Below are 21,021 nucleotides of genomic sequence, written 5' to 3'. Positions count from 1 at the left end.
TCGATCAGAATTCCGGTTCCGGAGTTACGGGTTGAAAAGTAAATATTCCATATAAACTGGTACCAAGGGCTGTCGTACCGGTAATACCGGTACCGAAAATCCCGGGAATACCGACCCATTTTTGGTACCGTAATACCGGTACTGAACAAAAGCCAGTACCGGTATTTTCGGTACCATACAATTTATTTTTTTAAATATGTGTACTCTCTAGGGGGACTTGTTTCAAAATATCGGTCTGCAAGATGCCTTTTATATTAATTACCTTCTAGATAAATCGTTGAGCTAACACCTATGTGAGGGAATGGAGTGGGGCCATCATCATAATGATTCTGTCATAAACATTACCCGCTCCCGTCATGTCTGTATTTGGTTTGCTCTTAAACCATTATCTAAAAAAGAACTAACAGCTATTTAGTAGCTAACCATTTTAGACTTGGTGAACTGCTTCAAATGGGGCGATTTGTAATTATTGGTGATCGGAAAATTCAGCAAGACTCCATAGTTTCCATGAAAGCAAGGAGCCTTGGCATGCATTAGAGAATAGTAGGCAAACGACATAAAGGTCAAAACTAATATACAGAAAAGCAAGAGAGAAAATGCGAGTAACCTGCTCGGATTTACTGCCATTCTCGCTTTGATTTACTGTTGATAATAGGATTTCTTACATTTACCATCTGTTGAAGTCGACGAAAGTCGCACCGCTTAGCAGTTATTGATTTCAAAGTGGCCTAGATTTCGAAACAAAAGAAGGTGCCGCGTACGAAAAATTGCTTCTGTAAAATGAGTCATGCCATTCCGAAACAATTAAAAACAATAAACATTTTTGATTAGCACTAATCAATCATCTGAGAATAAGGTCATCAGTTTGAGCATTCAATTTCACTTTGAAGCTTTTTTCGATTTTTTTTAAAAAATATTAGAGTACCGGTACTACCGGTACTGAGGGGCTTCAGTACCGTAGTACCGGTTCTCGCCAAAAGGGTTGGCGAACCCTAGGTACCACTACCATACCACTGTCAACAATAACAATAATCACAACTACAACCAAAATAGAAACAACAACAATAGCAACAAAAACAACAGCTACAAGTCCAATAATACCACCAACAATTTCAATAGAAACAGGCACAACATAAACAATAACGACCACAACGGAAACAGAAACAACAACATTAACAGCAGTAACAACAACAACAACAACAATAATCACAGAATAAGCAACTACAACAAAAACAGCAACAACAACTACAACAGAAATAACAACAACCACAACGAAAACAGAAACAGCAGTTACAGCAACAACAACAACAACAGAAACAGCATTTGCAATAGAAACAACAATGGTCTTAACAACAATCACCATAACAATAAACATCATTGTTCATCTTGCTCCTGTGAACGTTCGTGTTTTCGCCAATTTTAACGCACTTCTCAGAGGCAGACCAGGACAAGCATGACGCAACTGGTAACAGTACAATAGTTTTAAACAATATTTTTACGAATAACGAATCACAACCAACTTCTTCGAAAGCCACTGAAATTTTGGTTTACTGTCAAAATTTTAATAGAATGAGGAGCGCCGTAAAGATGAACGAAATCCATAAGAATATATTAGGCTCCTCATTTTCGATAATTCTAGGTACCGAAACAAGTTGGAATGAGGATATAAAAAGTGAAGAGGTTTTCGGTAGTGACTATAATGTTTTTAGAGATGATCGTGATTTACGACTAACCCAAAGAATGTCAGGCGGAGGAGTTCTCATCGCAGTTTCATCTATATTTAATTCCGATCTTATTGTCTCACCAAAATTCAAAGAATTTGAACATGTATGGGTTAAAGCACATATCGCTGATGAAATCCACATTTTTGTCTCAGTGTACTTTCCACCGGACCTAGCTTACAAATCAACATATGAGATTTTCTTTCAAGCAGCTGAAGAAATAATCTCTAATTTTCCTCCAGAATTCAAAGTTCATATTTATGGTGATTTTAATCAGCGCAACTTAGATTTTATTCCTGACTCTGAAAATGAGAGCATTCTACTTCCTGTCGTTGGTGATAACGAAACATTACAATATATGTTTGAGAAAATTGCATTGCTAGGACTCAATCAAATAAACCATATAAAAAATCAACACAATCGTTATTTAGATCTGCTATTAACAAACATTAATGAAGATTTCTGTGTTGATGAATCTCATTCTCCCTTATGGAAAAATGAAACGTTTCACACAGCAATAGAATTCTCTATTTTTGTGCACAAGAATCATAATTTCATTGATTGTGACTTCGAGGACGTTTTCGATTATAGAAAAGCAAATTATGAAAATATTAAATATAAATTAAGCAGTGCTAATTGGCAGTCCTTTTTAAAGAATCAAGTGAACGTTGAATGTGGAGTGGAGATCTTTTATAATATTTTATGGCAAATAATACAGGAGGAAGTTCCACTCACGAAAAAACGACGAAATCATGCATCCAAAAATCCAGTTTGGTTCAACAAGGAAATTATTAATTTGAAAAATCGGAAGCAAAAAGCTCACAAAATTTACAGAAAACACAATAATCAGGATAATTTGGAAAAATACCTTAACATTCGTGACCAACTAACTTTGGCAATTTCTTCGGCACTAACTGTATATAATGCAAAAACTGAAAATGAGATCAAGTCATGCCCACAAAACTTTTTTAATTACATCAAAACTAAGTTGAATTCATGCAACTTCCCATCAAAAATGTCTTTAGATGGGAAAGAGGGTGAAACTTCAAAAGATATTTGTAATCTCTTCGCAACATTTTTTCAAGAAACTTATTCTAACTATTCAGACAATGATCATGACTTTGAATATTTTTCTTATTTTCCTGATTATTCAAGGGATGTTGGTGTCAGTCACATTAATGTTCAAGATATCTTGTCTGGTCTCAATGATCTAGATGCCACTAAAGGCTCAGGACCTGATGGAATTCCACCTGCTTTCATAAAGAATTTAGCAACTGAGCTTACGTCACCTTTATTCTGGCTGTTCAATAAGTCACTAGAATCTGGTATTTTCCCAAAAGATTGGAAAAAATCTTTTTTAATACCTATTTATAAATCGGGTAAAAAATCTGATATTCGCAATTATCGTGGAATTGCCATTCTGTCTTGCTTTCCCAAACTTTTCGAATCCATCATAAATCAAACCATTTTCAACCAAGTCAAACATAAAATAACAAATTCACAACATGGGTTTTTTAAAGGCCGTTCAACTAGTACAAACCTTTTAGAATTTGTTGATTACTCGTTAAATGCCATGGATAAAGGAAATCATATAGAAGCTCTTTACACTGACTTCAGCAAACGCTTTCGATAAGCTGGACATTCCCATGTTAATATTCAAACTTGAAAAATTGGGAATCGAGATGAGACTCCTCAATTGGATTAAGTCGTATTTAACAGATCGTCAGCAAATAGTAAAATTCTATGAGATGAAATCTGATATAATTAAAGTTACTTCGGGGGTTCCGCAAGGTTCACACTTAGGACCTCTTCTTTTTATTTTATATGTCAACGACATCTCTCTTATTTTAAAAAACATTAATATTCTCATATATGCGAATGATATGAAGCTATTTTTAGAAATCAGAAATAATAATGACTATAATGTTTTTCACGATGAAACACAAATCTTTTATACATGGTGTTGTAAATGTTTACTGGAGTTAAATGTTAAAAAATGTAATCTCATGACTTTTAGCAGAAAACAAATCACGGCTTCCGTGTCAATTACATTAGGTAATCAAACCGTTCAGAAATGCGATAAAATAAGAGATTTAGGAGTTATCTTAGATAAAAAATTAAACTTTGTGGAACATTACAACACAATTGTTCATAGAGCTAGTAATATGCTTAATTTTATAAAACGCTTCGGATATCACTTTCAAGATCCTTACACAATTAAAACTCTTTACGAAGCATATGTTCGGTCTATTTTAGAATATTGTAGTATTGTTTGGTCACCATTCATAAAAAAACACGAAGTGAGAATTGAATCAATCCAAAAACAGTTTCTATTATATGCATTACGCAAGTTAAGATGGACAGTATTCCCTCTTCCATCTTATGAAGCACGTTGTATGTTGATAGATATTCAAACATTAAAAGAACGTCGGGACTATGCTATGATCTCGTTTCTAAACGATATCGTCATGCAGCGTATTGACTCATCTTACATTTTGTCAAAATTAAATTTATATGCTCCTACTCGTCAATTACGCAATAGAAATTTGTTCGCGATAGGTCATCACCGTACAGACTATGCTAAATTCGGACCACTAAACCAGGTGATGGCTGTGTATAACGAGCATTGTGAAAGTATTGACCTTACCATGCCCCGAACAAGTTTAAAACAGTTTTTCAACTCTTTACGGCATCATAGTACATAGAAATAGTTTACAGGATAGTATATAAGCAATTAATATTTATATAATGTAGTCTACATTTGATTGACGAAATAAATAAATAAACTAACATAATGATGCAAAACGTGTAAAAAGGGGTACAAAAGTACTTGGATTAGCTGGTCTAGATCAATAATGACAAACCCAAGTCGCTTTGACTACATTGGCCACCTTCCTGAGTCCATAGAAGCAGAAACTGAATAATTAATAATAGAAAAATCCAATTTTTTTAAGCCAAATGTCTTTAAATGTACGAAACGTCGGAATTTGATGTAATCTTGTAAAAAGAATTTTGAATAAAATTGATTTTTTTGTATTTACGCACATTTTTGCCTTTCTCATATGGAAAAGTTATGCAATCACTCTGAAAATTGTCAACCTAATCCTGGACAAACATTTTTCAACTGAATTAGGGTATCATTCCTCCCCTTTCACCCACCCTCCATCACACGACCCCCTTTAAACGCTCCTCACCCCATCCATCCCTCATACACCCCCCCCCCCTCTCAACCCCATCATCTTTATACCACCACTAAATCACCAGGCATACCCAAATAAGCTTGGGTTAGGTTCGGTTGTGGGTTATTCACCCCCCTCACATACCCACCCCCACATGTCAAAATAAGTAATCAGGAAGACAATATGGAACTAATTCATTTCATCTTCTGACATCGCACAAAACAGAAGCAAAAATCGCTACACTACAGGCACCAGTGAAGCAAGCCTGCGCTTTGTTCTATATCCAGTACACAAACAGTATAGTATATTGCTGCCCCCGGCTGTGTAGTGAAAGGAGTACCGTGCTACGGGATAACATAATTTCGATCGACTTTAATGAAACTCGTGTTAGATCCACAGTTAAGGAGGTGGAACAATTAGTTAAAGTTAAAATGGACCAACCCGTAAGAACAAGAAATAAATAAGAACCTCAGACCGCAAACAGCAAGAAAGAATAATCGACGATGACATAAACGTAAACGCTAACACGAGAGAATGCAAACTAAATGACCTCCAAGCTGCGATGGATAAGGGAACTAATGCTTCACCGCCAAAGAAAAGGATTTCAACGCGCAGCAGCAAACTGCGTGAACGAGAAAAATAATATTTTTTATTTTACCTATTGTAAAAACTTCAAAGATCCACGGCTCAGTTGTGTAAACGCGTTGAGCCGTGTCAAAGAAACCTTTACAAAAAAAAATTAAAAGAAACCTTTACAAAAAAACTAAAATAGTTTGGAGAAATCAGAAAGGCACAATTGCATCGCTAGGTGGATTAAAACTGGTTTTGAAATTAGCAACAATGAGAATAATTTTTTTTTTTAAATGGCTTAAAATGGCTATTTTTGGGTACATCCAAAACAAAAAAAAAATCACTTGCAAATAATGTTAGCATCGCTTGCAATTTTGCAATTAAAGTCGCTTGCAATTTTCGCAAGCATATAAAATCATTTCATCTCTTGCTATACCCACACATATTTCTTCAACACAACCGTAAAAGGATTGCCACCACATTCACGTGCCTATGCTGATTGTTATAGCAACGCACGGCGAGTTTTTATTTATGGGGTTTTCGATTGATTGACACCGGTGTAGTGGAGTGCACTGGAACTGCACCGTTTTTGCACCTTCTAGCAGAAGTCGTCGCTGTTGTGCTATCGTATGACAAGCGCCATTTTGCACATTTCGAGAAAAACGATTTTTAAAGTTTGAGATTGAATATCATGAAACTTATAAATGGTAGAAACAATTCAGAGAAGACAATTGATACTTCTACCTATTCTGTACTAATCTCTCAAATATTACGAAGATCGGTTGACTATGTTGCGAGTTTTCACTAAAAATGTAAACAAAAGTCACACTCACACGTGTCATAGGTGTGTATTGATGAAAAAATTTGTATAACGTGTCATAATCGTGCATGGAAAATTTTCCATAGAAAAAAATCACCAATTATGAACTTTTATTCATATCTTTGGCTTCATTTGGTCTATAAACAATCGGTTAGATGCACTTTGAAGGAAATGAGTCAGGGAATCTAGAAAAAATAGTTATTTTTAGTTACAGTGTTGCCAAATAGGCAATATTTCCAGTTTAAACCTAAAACTGCGTTTTTCTCCCAATACATGTATTTTTCTTTTGAAAATTATTATGCCATTGTGTCCCTACAACATTTTTACACATATAAGCAACTAAAACTTTATTATAACTTGAGCTAATCCCAAGATATAATTATTTGAAGCAAAAAACTCACAATTTCCAATCACTTTTCTCGCTATATTTCAGTAACCAAGCAAAATTTCAAAATTCTGGAAACTCCATCTTGTAGGGATTCGTTAGACGAGTAATGTGGCATATCTAGCTCAGTTTACCCCAAAATGGCGTTTGTCATAAGATAGCACAACAGCGACGAAGTGCAGAAAACTGGGTATGTTCCATTGACACTTCTGCTAGAAAGTGCAAAACCAGTGCAATCCACTACACCGATGTCAGTCAATCGAAAATCCCATTACTGTCAGCTTTTTATTCATTTCTCACCAACACCGTTAAACGCAATATTGTGTTGTGAGTCATTCATTATACACGAGACATTATCGAATTGCGGATGCGCTGATTGTACGAGTTTTAACGCTCTGTGCATGTGCGTGATGCGCAAGAACCGCGAGTTCAAATCTGGGTGCGTGGTTACTACTTTTTTCATTAACCGTGAAATCGTCCTTTGACCACTCGTAACTATCTGATAGCATGGCTGGATGAATAAATATTGGTTAAGAAAATCTACCCACGCGTTCCTCGTTTTGCAATGCCAGCAGTCTTTTTGTCTAACACGTATTTGTCAACAATACACATATATCGCTAATACATAGGCAAAATTCATTTTTTCTGTTTCTTGCATCACATGCAAGGAAGCTTCTTGAAATTTTTGAACATTACTAGAACCAAGGTGCTTAGAGTTATAAGGTGATTCGTCTTTGGCAGTAACTAGGTGAGGAGTGAGGTAAGCGTGCAACAGACGGCGGAGAAGAAAAATGACAGCGAACAACTTTGTTTGCCCACTGAAATCCAAGCAAACATATGGAGAGAACTAGTAAACAATTTTGTTAGCTGTCGTTTCTAAAACCAACATGGCTGATCGGCGTTTTTGAGGATCGTATCACCTGAGAATAAAAACTCCTTGACTAGAACGCTTGCAATTTTCGCTCGTATTTATTGCATTAATTTATTGCATTCTTACAGGGTACGTTTTGGGTGTATATTGAAAATGTATCAATGAGGAAGTTTTCGTTTTCGCAGCTAGCGTCAATCCAACGCTAGCTTAGTCCTGTCACTAAGTTAGTGTTGAATTCTGATGAGATGAAGTTGAAACGCAAATTCCATAACTAATTCATTTTTTATGTAAAATAATACGTGTTTGAATTCCGAAAAAAATTGTGTCAAAAACGCGTCTTCTTCACCATTTTGCAGATTGGCACGAAAAAAGTTGAAATAGAAATGCTCATTTTATTACACAAAAACTACAACTGTTAATTCGCTGAAACTGAAAATCGATTTTTTTTAAATGACTTGTGCGAATGGTTCCAGTTGGACTTTTAAAAATTTCTTGATTTGCTTTTTTTTTTCCAAAAACCGGATGAGGAATTATCGAACGAAAAACTGTTTTTTTGGCCACTAATCCACACACCTACGCCCGCCAACTCGCAAACGTAAAACACCCCGGTGTTTAAGTGAAAGCTTTAGCACTATTAAAATTTATAACAGTGGTCTCAAACGCGAACATACAAACGCTCGATCCCACACGAGCATGAGCATTATCGAAATCAGAATCACATCCCGATGCAATTGGCCTTAAGCAGTGTTTTAGTGGGTGATATTTACCGTCTCGTCTGCAACACTAGTGCGTGATCCCTTCTGAGAACCAAGCTCTAAAGCAACAGTTGGATCACTCTCAAAAATAGCCACGATTAGAAAAATATAATAAAAACTAATTCTTTTAGTTCTATGAGACAAAAAAAAATAATTTTAGCATGGCTTACTATTATTTTTTTTTGTCTGATTGTAGCGAACCACGATCCCTCCAATGACATTCAATAATTTAAGTTCAGGTGTTTGAACGTTATCAGCACCAAATGTCTGACATATTCGAACTGGATAAAGGCGACTTCCGCAAGGCGTAGCTCCACTTTCACCTTCAGAATAATAATTAAATTATTTTTGATCCAAATTTCATCAATTTTCACGAATTGAATCGTAAACCTTTTATTACTCTCAATCATTTGTTTGAAATCGAAACTCTACTTTCGTAGTTGCAACGAGTACTACTTCTACAATCATCTAATTGTAAATTTGCGCCTCTGGGGCCTCAACACGACGTGCAACGGCGTTCCGGTGCAATCCATCAAACGGTTTGGTTATTAAACTGCCATACCAGATGTTATTGCCATACTTAATGGGTCAAAGCTCTCAGCAAAAAACCGACGTTGGACCGAGTGTTCGTGAGATAATTATTGCACTTTTTTTTTGTTTTGTTGTGTCGCAATTGAAAGACGAAACAACCCCAAGTTGTAGTTTTATTTCAAGTATCTGCCTCAGATGTCTGCCTGTACAGTACCGAAGCTGGCGAGGAGCAGCAGGAGGAGGAGGAGGAGGAGTGGAGCAATATTCGAGAGTCAGCAATTGTTTTTAGCAGCGCTGGGTTTTCCATTTGGTTTGATGCCAGTAATTTTGATTGGCGTAATTACAGTTTTAATATGTTCCGTCGGGGCTGGTTGAGCCGCTTTGATGATGATAGTACTTATGTCGATGCTGTAGAGCGTCATCGCGCTGAGAAAACCGCATGTGTTCTTGAATTATGAAAACAGAGCAAAAAATGGGGAAAATGGGATACGATAATAATAGTAATATAATTTTTTTAAACAAGTTGTGGTTGGCTGAACTGTATTTCAAGGATCACAATTGGGTCAAGCAAAACTTATTTCAAGCACGTTTCTGGAAAGCTGTCAATTCGAAAAAAAATCCCCTTAGAATATAAATTACTACGGTGTTCGGCCAGAATGACTATTAATCTCGTTATGAATGAGTGTTCGGTTTCCTTGCCGTCCATGATGCTTCCGAAATACACAAAAAAGCCAGAGTTGTATTCTGTGCCGGGAATTTACACTTCGTCGTGCACCTTATCGCAATCTTTCGGCTTATTGAGGAAGCAGTAAAACGAATAAAAAAACACTCATCAAATAGCCTTTAAATCCTATCGTTCCGTAAGCCCTGGCTCTACGCCAGACAAAACCCGTCCGTCGTACCTAATCAGCAATTACTAATCGTCATCTTCATCATTGTCAGTTCCCGGACCGGCTCTCGGTCGCAACGCCGCCGCCCCTGCCTGAAGGCCAGACCAGTTCGTCAGCTGTAAATTGTTTCTGCGTGTCAATCCATGCCATATCTAGAGCCGGGGGTCTTTGCCGGTAACCTAATCCGTGAAATGAAATATTCAATAATCCGACTTGACAAACATACAAACACAAACCCACACACGCACAGCAAGTCCGAAAAGCTAGAGGCAAAAATAAGGCACAAATTGTGTCTCCTGTGGACAGATAACAGCTCACACAAACAGTTGGAAATGCTTTGGATCCGGTGATTAATTTTTATTCTTTCTTCACTAGGAAAGACCACAATGGGAAAACAAAAGACTAGGGCATAAATAAGCTTAGGTTATTTCCAAACACCATGAAAAATCCGCCCAGATTAGATATGCCCGCTCTCGTCCAACTGCATGCGCAAAGCGTCCTCGTCGTCGTCATCGGCCGTCGAACTACTGCGGTAATGGATGGGTCGTTGAATTCCTCGCCCACCACCGTCAGTGTTCAGCTCACTTGCAACTTTGCAACAGTCACGGTCGCATTGAAACTATTAGAAGGACGAGGAATGCCTAATACACAGTGATCAATCACTGTTGAGTCTGATGTCATGTATTCCGCCAAAATCTGGTTGGTTTTAACTTTCGATTTCCGGCGCATCAATCGTCTATGAAAGTTCTTAGTTTTTGCCGTATTTTGGGCGTTAGCAAAAACCTAAACCTTTGGCTCGTATTTAGCTTGTTTGCGATACCTGCGATTAAGCTTTTAACTCGATGCATTTCAAGGGGTTTGTTGCACCGAAAGGTCGCTAAAAAGACAAACAAGTAGTAGGAGTACATACCGTAAAACTAAGCCCCAATTGTACAGCGTCAATTCAAAGAGCCCCCTGGCAGACCGTTGAACGGAACTTGAAATTTAACGATCCGTTTATTGTTCGATTCAATTCGTGATACTTGAATATTTATCGAGCGCCATCAGAGTTGTTGTTTCTTTGTCAGCCACTACCTATACACATATAGAATCGTCTGTCCGGGCCCGGTAGATACATTCGCGATTGTTTCACCAGGTCGTTTGTTTCAACAATTGAATCATTCATTCATCCATTCCGGCCCGCAATCGAATCGGCGGGCGGGCAGGCGGGTAGTCGTCCGAGCGTTCGGCTGGCATTTTCTCGCTCCGTCCTTGTGGCCACATTCGCGCAGTCTGGTTTTGCTCCGTTTTAGGTTTATCTATCGAATTTTAATGTCATATGAATAACAAACTGCGCTTCGGGACTTTTTTTGTATTCGGAACGAGTGAATTTGCATGTCAAATCGGGTAATTTATGCTAATAATGGGTGCTGGCTGCTATCACAACGTAGCATTTTTTTTCGACTTAGCCGAAACTGCTTTACGTTTTTTTGCATATCGTATTTTAGATTTAGTCGACTCTTTGCCCCGGATAGGCGATGGCGTGTACACACTGTGCTGCAAGTTTTCAAGGAACGCCCTGTTCATTTGCCATTCGATGGAAATCAACGACGTCCGTCCGTCGCCTCTGCAAATGAAGTTGCTAAACATGCAAAACGAATTCGGAATGTGTCGAATCCGCTTCGGAAATCAGAGGGGAGAAATTTACATGACAGCTTCGATCATTCGAATAAACTCGACCGCTTGACAATGGAAACGGTGGGTTTGACGGGTAGGTCAGCAGTTTGTAATCATTTATGGATCATGAGCGTGCGTAGCCTGCTAAATTAGAGGGGGGCACTTACTATTGCGTATTTTGGGATAACCTGGGTTGTGTGCAATCAGTCGTGTTTTCTTTTCCGGCAAATTTTGAAAAGTCTCACTTGTGTTGAGTTGTTACGTTCCCATTCGTCAAACTCCAGCCGTGTGGTATCCGGTGGTGGCTGAAATCTCTCGCAGTATTTCAGCAAAGAATTGACCCAGTGGGTTTCTGTTCCCCATGTCGTAAGAGGCGACTGACAACAGTTGTGCTGTCAAATGGTGAGATAACATGGTATCCTACAGTTCCTATCTGATACCTTCATGTGAGTCCATCGATGACATTTGGTCGTTAGACCGGCGTCGGCTGGGTGCTATCAGCCTTCTGCTGTAGCATCGGAATGAGAGGGTGCCAACGGGCGGGCCCAAAACCCGAACCGTAAAATTTAAGCCCAATCCAAAGTGTGACACTACACCCAAAACGTACCCGGTAAGATTCGCTTACATTAATGCAATAAATACGAGCGAAAATTGCAAGCATTCTGGTAATGTGCGAAAATTGCAAGAAGCTTCCTTGCATGCAATGCAAAAAACAGAAAAAAACGAATTTTGCTTATGTAGGGTAGACGAGCCCTTATTCATCTCATTAGTCGGGATGTCACACTCTTTCGCGGATAACTCGGCTTTCAGTGATTGGAATGCGCTTAAGTCGGTATCAACATCTTTGCTTCGTTCCTAATAAGCAGTACAATAAAAAATCTCGCCTGGAAAATGTAAAATACTCCCGTTTGAGCGAAGCGAAAAGTCGAGTGCAACGCACCCTTATTCGTCCTACCATTTGAGCCAATGCGTTGAATAGAGAGAGTAGATACTGCTCTAACTAATGTGTTCAAATGGGTAGGATGAACAGAGGTGCTAAGATGAATTAGGGCACAGTAACCCTATTAGCGATGTTTTTGTATTGGTGACCAATATGCGTTAGAAAAAAAACTGTCGGCATTGAAAAATGAACCCTACACAAACAGATCACTAAGCAATACTTTATCCACCCAACGATACTATCAGATAGCTATAAGTAGATAAAAGTCATATATAAACACTTCGATGATTTCACGATTAATGAAAAAGTAACACACGCACCCAGATTTGAACTTAGGCCCTTGTGCATCATAACGCTAACTATGAGCACTGATCTGTCCTTACACATAAGGGGTTTTCGATTGATTGACACCGGTGTAGTGGAGTGCTTTGAAACTGAACCGTTTTTGCACTTTCTAGCAGAAGTGCAGAAAACTGGGTATGTTCCATTGACACTTCTGCTAGAAAGTACAAAACCAGTGCAATCCACTACACCGGTGTCAATCAATCGAAAATCCCAATAAGAACAGGACGATAAAACTCGTACAGTCATCTCATCCGCAATTTGATGCCGTCTCGTGTGTATTTTAATAAGCCACAAAACTGCATTTGATGATGTTGGTGAGGAATGAATAAAAAGTAGACAACAAATAAAAACTCGCGCGTTGCTATACCAACCATCGCTAATGCATAAGCAAAATTCGTTTTTTCTGTTTCTTGCATTGCATGCAAGGAAGCTTCTTGCAATTTTCGCACATTACCAGAATGCTTTTAATTTTCGCTCGTATTTATTGCATTAATGTAAGCGAATCTTACCGGGTACGTTTTGGGTGAACGATTATACAGAATACCTCCAAACCAACAAAAAACACCAACAATAAAGAATCAAATACCGATGAAGAAGGATTTACAACAGCAACCCATAAGTACAAGAAACAAAAAAGAACATCCGACCGTGAGCATCATGAATACGGTACCGATGACGACATGGGCGTGAACGAAAATGCGCAAGGCGCACTCTATGTTTCACCACCAAGGAAGAGGATCTCAACACGCAGCAGCAAGCTGTGTTAACAAGACCCGATGGACACATGAACGCATGGAGACGTGTCAAATAAACATGAAAAAAAAACTCTAAATTGAATTTTGGTTATGGTCCCAAGTCGATAAATGCCGAATTCTCCTATTCACGCAGCTCCAAAGATGGCGTGGGATACATTTATACCCCAGTGCAACGTTCTAGGGTTAAATATGGTAAATAGCACGAGATGTATATATCTGAACACTAAATACATGTTACATTTATAAACAGAGATTGTAAGAATAAAATCCGAACCTGTAGAAAACGGGTCCTGCCTGGCCTGGCAATAATCCGACAGGAAACCCCAATCCAAAACCATTAACAATCGCAAGGCGAAATTTTCTCCCCGAAACAGCTTTTACATTGCTACCGGTATTCTAGCAGAGTCGTGACAACCCAGACCCCTGAAATTATGCTTTCTTAAACCTAACAGAAATTTGTCAGGCACGTTCGAGCGAGTGGTATAGTTAAATAATTTATTGATAATTATTGATTATTAATTATTGATTTTGCATTGGGAGGAGGGATCCCTTGACGACTGTCCTGGGTTTTACTAGACTAAAGCGGACCCTACACGTGCAGAAATATTGACAATAAATCGATTATTGATCAATATATTGATCGTGTAAGGGTATCTTGAAAATATTGCTCATGTAGAAATCAAACGGGATTGACGGATTGAAGCAGTCTTGTCAATATTTTTATTGACAATATTCTTGTCCCGTGTAGGGTTCGCTTAATATGGTCACCCTATTATACAACTCTTTAAATAAATTGGATACAATAAAAAAAAACTTCTTTGGAGATGCCGGGGATTGAACCCGGGACTTCTCACATGCGAAGCGAGCGCTCTACCACTGAGCTACATCCCCTAGATACGGCTTAATTTCCGTGTAAGTCACGACGCGGTGCACAACTGCGTCATGTCACTGAAAATGTCGGGACGACTTATCACGCAACCAACAAATCACAAAAAATAAACATTGAACATAACTTTTACTGTACCCGGTGCTATCAGCTGTTTGATAGAATTCTTTTCCGGTATCATTGGTATGTTTGCTGTCATGTAGCTACAACAACCCTAATCGCAATCATATCCCGCGTCGGTAATGCGTAACTTTATTGCGTCATTTCAAACGAAATTTGTGTCGTCTGGATAGCGTAAATCTGCTGAATAAAAAAAAACAAAATGATTCACCACGAATCTAAATGTTGCTTTTACTAATCCCATCAAGTCTTGATACAAAAAACGTGTTCTGACGCACAGGTATGATAGATAGAATCGCAATCGATTGGTTGGAGTTCCCCCCACAGTTTAAGACAACAACTTAATTAGAGTCGTCTAGTGCTCGGGTTTATAGCTATACCGACTCTCGAGATTACGTCAACTGGCGGGAGACCTTGAACTATAAGTATTCGTGATCGTTTGCGTTGAAGAATGGCACTGAATAATTCAGCTGGCGAAAGCACTATACAGAAAAACAAACTCATTTCACATTCTTCCCGTCTGCGCTGGCCTATAACAGTTTGACCACGCCGCATGTGAACCATACATCAACGTCTGCCGGCTTCCCGAGTGTCTGAAATGAACCGAGCTGTCTGTCACCATAGCGAAAAAAGAGAGAAAAAATAAATAAATGCGACAAACAAAGCCATTTGCGATTGTATAATTAACCGTTCTGTGAAGTTTTAGTGTTGGCCTAGAAATTTGTCGAAACTGGGATGGCACTATAAAGTTTTATAGTGTTTGGTACATCGTCGATGTTGTGCTTTCTTATGAAAACGTCATTTTGGTGTAATCTGAGGTAGATATGCCACATTAGATTAGTTTTAGATGTTTTATGTGTAAAACCATTGCATATTAATTTTTAAAGAAAAATTTATAGCGAGAAAAATGCACTTTAAGTTTTAAGCTGGAAATATTGCATATTTGGCAACACTGCTGGCAATAATTACTATGTTTTCTAGATTCCTTGATCAATTTTTTTAAATGCATCTCACCGATTGTTTTTATAGCAAAATAATTAGAAGATATAAATAAAAGTTAAAAATGAATGGTTCATTTGTATCCGCTCATCGAACGCGTGGAAACTAGCTTTACTTTTTCTAATTGGCAATTGACCTCAAATAAAATAATAACTAAGGGGCCATTCATATACCACGTGGACAATTGAAGGGAAGGTAGAGGTCACGAGAAAGTCCATGCTTGTCCATGAGGAGGAGGGGTGGCTTTGTGGGAAATGTCCACGTGGACTTTTCATTACATTTTTGTTTCTTATAAAAAAACGAAAACCTTTAATTTTTTTCAAGATCTTGAAATAACCAAAGAACTTATCACAGAGAAATTAAAAACATCGACGGCGACTATCATTAAAAAAAATTAGAGGTAATCGTGCTAAAAAAAGTCCGAGAAAAAAGTTTCTGTCTGAATCACTTGATCCAATCTACTGTAATTTTGGCAAATACCACTAATTTTAGATTTGAACGCTTGTGGCTGAAATTACGAGACAATTAAAGAATCCATAGGTCACTTCGATTTTGTGTTATTATGATGAATCTTTAAAAGTAAATATTAAAGATCATAACGTCGTTCAAGAATGAGATATTTCGATGGTAATTTCACAAAGACTGAAGAAGTGTATGGAATTCTGTGGTTGAAGCTTGAACGATTTTCATTGAGCCCTTTCGCATCATAGTTGCAAAATTGTCTCAAAAACCCATTTTTATGATTTTACACAATTTTTTTTCCAAATTTTAACATTGTTTGCTTATTGGTCACTCCATCCTTCGGAGATTTGCATTCGATAGTCATGTAAGAAGGTATTGGTTTAGCCACTCGCATCCTCACAATACGAACGCCGTTTGGAATGCTGGTGAAAAAATTTCTCCAGGTGTCATTTGTAATAGATTCTACTTCTCCATATTGCGACATGATTTGTTTGATGTAATCTTTCTTAGTGCACGGGGCCAAATTATGGATACGCACGTCTACCATGTCGTTTCCCATATGCACCGGGATCTTGATTTTGGTGTTAGGCCATTACAAATCTTTTTTAAAAATTATGTCCAAGTACAAATTTTTTTCTGAAGGGGGGGGTAAACAAAAAATAAATATTTATTTTAATAAACACAATTTTTTTTTCTTTTTACATTTTCTTTCGATTGTTCTCGTGGACGTTTCCGCAGGGTGATTTCGTATAGCGGGGTTGAGCTATTTGTTTTACTAGAAAAATTCAAGCAAACATTACTGAATCAATCAAAAGTTCACATAGGAAAGCGATGCTAAAGTTTTCGTTTTAAATAATTTTCCGAACAGTGCAATTTCTAAATTCCCAATAAAAGCTTGAAAGTTCTCTATGAACTTAATGTAAACATTTAAGAGCACATTATATATCGTGAGGAGGCTGATTCAGTCTTAAGACAAAATGATACATTAGAGCGGTTTAGCTCCGAACACATATCCGGCTAATCGCAGTGATGAACTTCCGTTAGCCATTTAGCACCCGTTTCTGTGAACCATTTACTTCCTGTTTTCGCGAGCCATCTCAATTCCTCGTCGGAAGTTCTCCCGATACCGATGCCTGTTGCGCGAGTCATTTAGCTCCCAGTTTTGTCGCAATCTACTCGCATAGTCCATAAATCCTACTCAAAGGGCCAACCAGTACTTGGCGAGGACGGTTCGGCGATACCGGATGGAGCTTAGCTTCTGGTTCGCTGCTTCCGGTTCGTTGAAAACTCAACGACCCACCGCTGGTGCTTCACTCGACCTACTCGATCTTGTCCCTGACGATGAAACTAGTCTGCTCACATGCTTCGGTCCAGCGATTTCCGCTGGTTCGTGGTGCCCAGTACACTGGCGCCTCAAGCAAAGCTGTGGTTGCTCTCACAGCCTTCCCCTTAACATAATCGTCTGAACTTTAAAAGTTCAAGTGGATGATATATTTTCCGACCGCGCTGTCTTTCGGCTGCTAGTCATCACCAACTCTGTTTTATGATGGGCAATCGTCTCCGTGTCGAAAGTCTCCTCTTCTAGCGATTGTCCGATTACTTGGAACACCACATCATCCGTGAAGCCGAAAATCGTTATATCTCTGGGAAGGTTCAGCTTCAATACTCCATCGTACACTGCGTTCCACAGCGTCGAGTCGAGGAGCGTCAGTTGTAGTTGTGATTCTCCCTTATCTGTCTCGTAGATCAGTGTTCGGTACTGAAAGTAGCTCTATAATATCCTGTAGAGTTACTCATGCTGTACAGCGAATGGGCGATTGCTTCCCAGCTAGTACAATTGAAGCATTCTTCACACCTAAGGGAACCACCACGCAAAAAAGATATCCTTATCTCTGCTGTCTCCACAGCTCCCACAACCGTTTGGATGGATTTCACTGTAGACCTGCCTATAAGGAAGCCGAATTACATGAGATGCCGTTCTCACGGTCCGCGTACTTCATTAGCTTGTTCAGGATTACTCCTTCTCTCTAACATTACCAAGGGATATATTGACTACACTGAAAGATTTCCATGTTGTCCCGGCATCGGAAGCAACATCAGCTTTTGTCGCTTCCAATTATCGGATCGTTTTGAACATATCCGGGCTCTTATGTATCGCTTCACTTTTATGGCTTTCGCCATCTCGATAAGCTGTTTGTTGGTAAATCGATCTTCATCTTTGTGATCCATCCTCCTGTACAGCGTAAATAGATTCATGTTGTGGGGGAAAACCTTTCGATGGTGACCTCCATCTTTTCCGGGCACCTTTCAGGTGGTGCAACTGAGCCTTTTATCTTTGTTATGCCAACTTTGTAGGTCTCTCCTAAGGAAATTCGCGTTGGCTTTGTGGCAAGGCTTTCTTGTACAGCTTGACTGCTTTGTTGAGAGCGGTTCTTGCAGCTCGCTTCCCTCGAGCTTTCTGACTTCTTTTTTAATTTTAAATATATTTGACACGGCACAATGCGTGAGCACAACTGAGCCGTGGAGCGCACCTTGGGGGTCATTTGGTCCGTCTTCTCTCGCGTTTTCGTTTACGTCCATGTCATCATCGGTACTGCATTCATCTTGCTCATCGTCGGATTACGGGTCGCTATTGTAAATCCTTCTTCATCGGTATTAGATTCCTTATTGGTGGTGTTGGTTGTTGGTTTGGAAACATTTGCTGTAATCATTGTTACTTCGATGTTGGTAATGGCAGTTGGTTTAGTGGTACTGGGGCCGATCGTTGTTGGGTGTTTGTGAATTTCCGGTCTGCAGTCTTTGGTTTACCAACTGGTTGTGGTTTAACATACGATGATTGTATACCGGCTTTGGTCGTATCAGGTGGAATTTCTTTAGCAGTCTCTGCGCAAGGTTTCCCGTGGTGTAGCGGATGATCACAATATTGACAGGTAGGAATCTGTCCTGGGTGCGTGACTAGTGTTCGTTGAGAATATTCAACATCATGAGGTGATTTGCATGTGAAAGTCAAGTAAGAGGGAATAGGTTTTGTCGGACGCATTCTCACGAACTCCGTTGCGGAGTCTTGGGAAGAAGTTCCTCCAACTATCTTCCTTAACACTATTCACCTCTCCGTATTTTAACAGGATTTGTTTGATAGCGAAGGAACTAGTACGTGGTGCCAGGTCATGTATCTTTATTTCAATGCTGTCAACATCTATATACGTTGGGATACTGTATAAAATGTTATTACATTCGATGATGTGTTTCATGTTGTTCTGGGAGGCGAATGATTCTGATTGACTAATATTTTTAACATATTCAGTACCGCATGACGTAAATGGTGGAATTGCACCGCATAAAGTACCGCAAGCTACGTTGAACTTCAAGTTCACCTTCAACATTTGCTCCCCTTCATGAATTGATGGTATTACCGGATATTTCGTGTAGTCAACAGCAACACAGTTTGCCCGCATCGTGATATACTTTTGCTTGGCATTATCACTCATTGTTTGTTCACGTATCACACACTAGGCAGAAGGAATCAATTTTTGCCAAGCGTCGCGCGGATAAATTTGATTACTTGCCCTGCTATTGCAGCGGAGCGATTTCTAGCTTCTGAACTGAGCGAGATGAGAAACCGAAGTGATCTCCGACTTCTTCTCCAAGCTCGGAGGCAACTTATACGTAGATCGATAATCGTCGTATTGCACCCGGCGACCGTTTCTCAGTTTCCCATCCCTTGGTATGGTCGCATTACACGCCTTTGTTAGTAGTGCCGTGAACTCGTTCGCATTTAGGTTGAAGAGGATACCCTTAAATTCAAGTTCTTCGACGGACACGTTCCTGTGAAAAATCGCTGTTTTCCATCTTCACTCGTTTATATATCTCCAACATATTCATGTGTAGTTGTGTAGTTCATAGTCCTGTTATCAATGCTGTACCAAATCGCTTGGTGGTCGCTGTGGATATATCCTCGCACACTTTTCAGTCCATCTTTCCGGTTACTCCAAGGCTACAAAAATTGACATCGATAATGGATTCCCGGTTCTTCCTGCGGTAAGTACCGATGATACCATTATTGGTAAGATCTATATTTAGCTTTGCTGGAGCATTCTTGATCGCTGATGGCCAGGCAAAGTCCTTTTGATTCCAGCGTCTATCTCGAAAATTTCGCATGTTTCTGGTTCTTGGAATATTTCAGAATTAAAGTCTCTTCGGCTTCTTGGAAAACGGTTTATTCGATTTTCACAAGCATAGTCTTAAATGGAAGGTTTAATAGCAGATTTTGATCTGGTCAAGTTCATACGAATCGCACATATGGCTGCGGAAATACGGTATGAACACTACGATCCCATATGAAATTTTTAAATGTCAAAAACCTTTCGGTAAAGCTCATGTATATTGAATATTGAACCACATATAAATCTCCAGGAGTTTGATTTGAATTCAGATTGTTTCCTTATCGAAATTATTTTCGAATGCAACGATCGATTATGTCTCTATCGACTGTTGCGTTTAAAATGGAATCGATTCAGAAGTCGGTCTGTATTAGCCTTTCCATGAGATCCCGAGCAAAGTCCAACATCAAAATTACAGCAAATAGACAACATATTTTGATATCAAGCATCAAATTGAAATCTTATTTTGATATCAGTTTAAACTTTTTCAGATATAACATCATATTTTGATCTCATTTTGATGCGCTTACATTTTTAGAAAAAAATGTTTGTTTCTATTTCATCAAATTGATTACTTATTTTGTTATCAATGAAATATTTCACCATGTCACTAAGTTTTCAATTTGTTTTCACTGATAGCATGAATAGTTTTCTGTTTGATGTCATAGTGCAATTTTTCTGCTTTCGATTTTGATCTTTTAACCGTTAAAACGACCAAAATGATAACAACCTGAGCAATCATTCCCTACTACATCACAACATCAAGTTTAGTTCTCAATTTGTTATCAGACTCTGCTCGGGATGTTTGTTTGATAATACACAGATGGGTCCTTCCTTCCGCGACCAGCAAACGTTTCATTTGGTGTTGGACTGGATCGATGATCTCTTTTAAACTTCACATTTACCCGAGAATGGTCAAACTAAAAATTATCATGGGATGGTAATTTCTAAAACTACCATAATAGTTTTCAGTTAC

General features: G+C 38.7%; 1 protein-coding gene, 1 non-coding gene and 1 pseudogene across 2 annotated transcripts in view; 1 reads left to right on the top strand and 2 right to left on the bottom strand.

Annotated features, from left to right (window-relative positions):
• The window catches only part of LOC131677056 (mpv17-like protein), a 314,479-nt gene that overhangs the window by 93,431 nt on the left and 200,027 nt on the right, over positions 1–21,021 (top strand). The gene's annotated exons all lie outside the window — the stretch shown is intronic.
• Positions 10,180–21,021, bottom strand: part of LOC131693717 (uncharacterized) — a 50,581-nt pseudogene continuing 39,739 nt past the window's right edge.
• On the bottom strand, positions 14,238–14,309 carry Trnaa-cgc (transfer RNA alanine (anticodon CGC)). Its single transcript has one exon. It is a non-coding gene; the product is annotated as a tRNA-Ala (tRNA).

The sequence above is a fragment of the Topomyia yanbarensis genome, chromosome 1, assembly GCF_030247195.1.
Source record: "Topomyia yanbarensis strain Yona2022 chromosome 1, ASM3024719v1, whole genome shotgun sequence".
NCBI classification, from domain to species: domain Eukaryota; kingdom Metazoa; phylum Arthropoda; class Insecta; order Diptera; family Culicidae; genus Topomyia; species Topomyia yanbarensis.
This window is presented reverse-complemented; position numbering and strand designations above follow the sequence as displayed.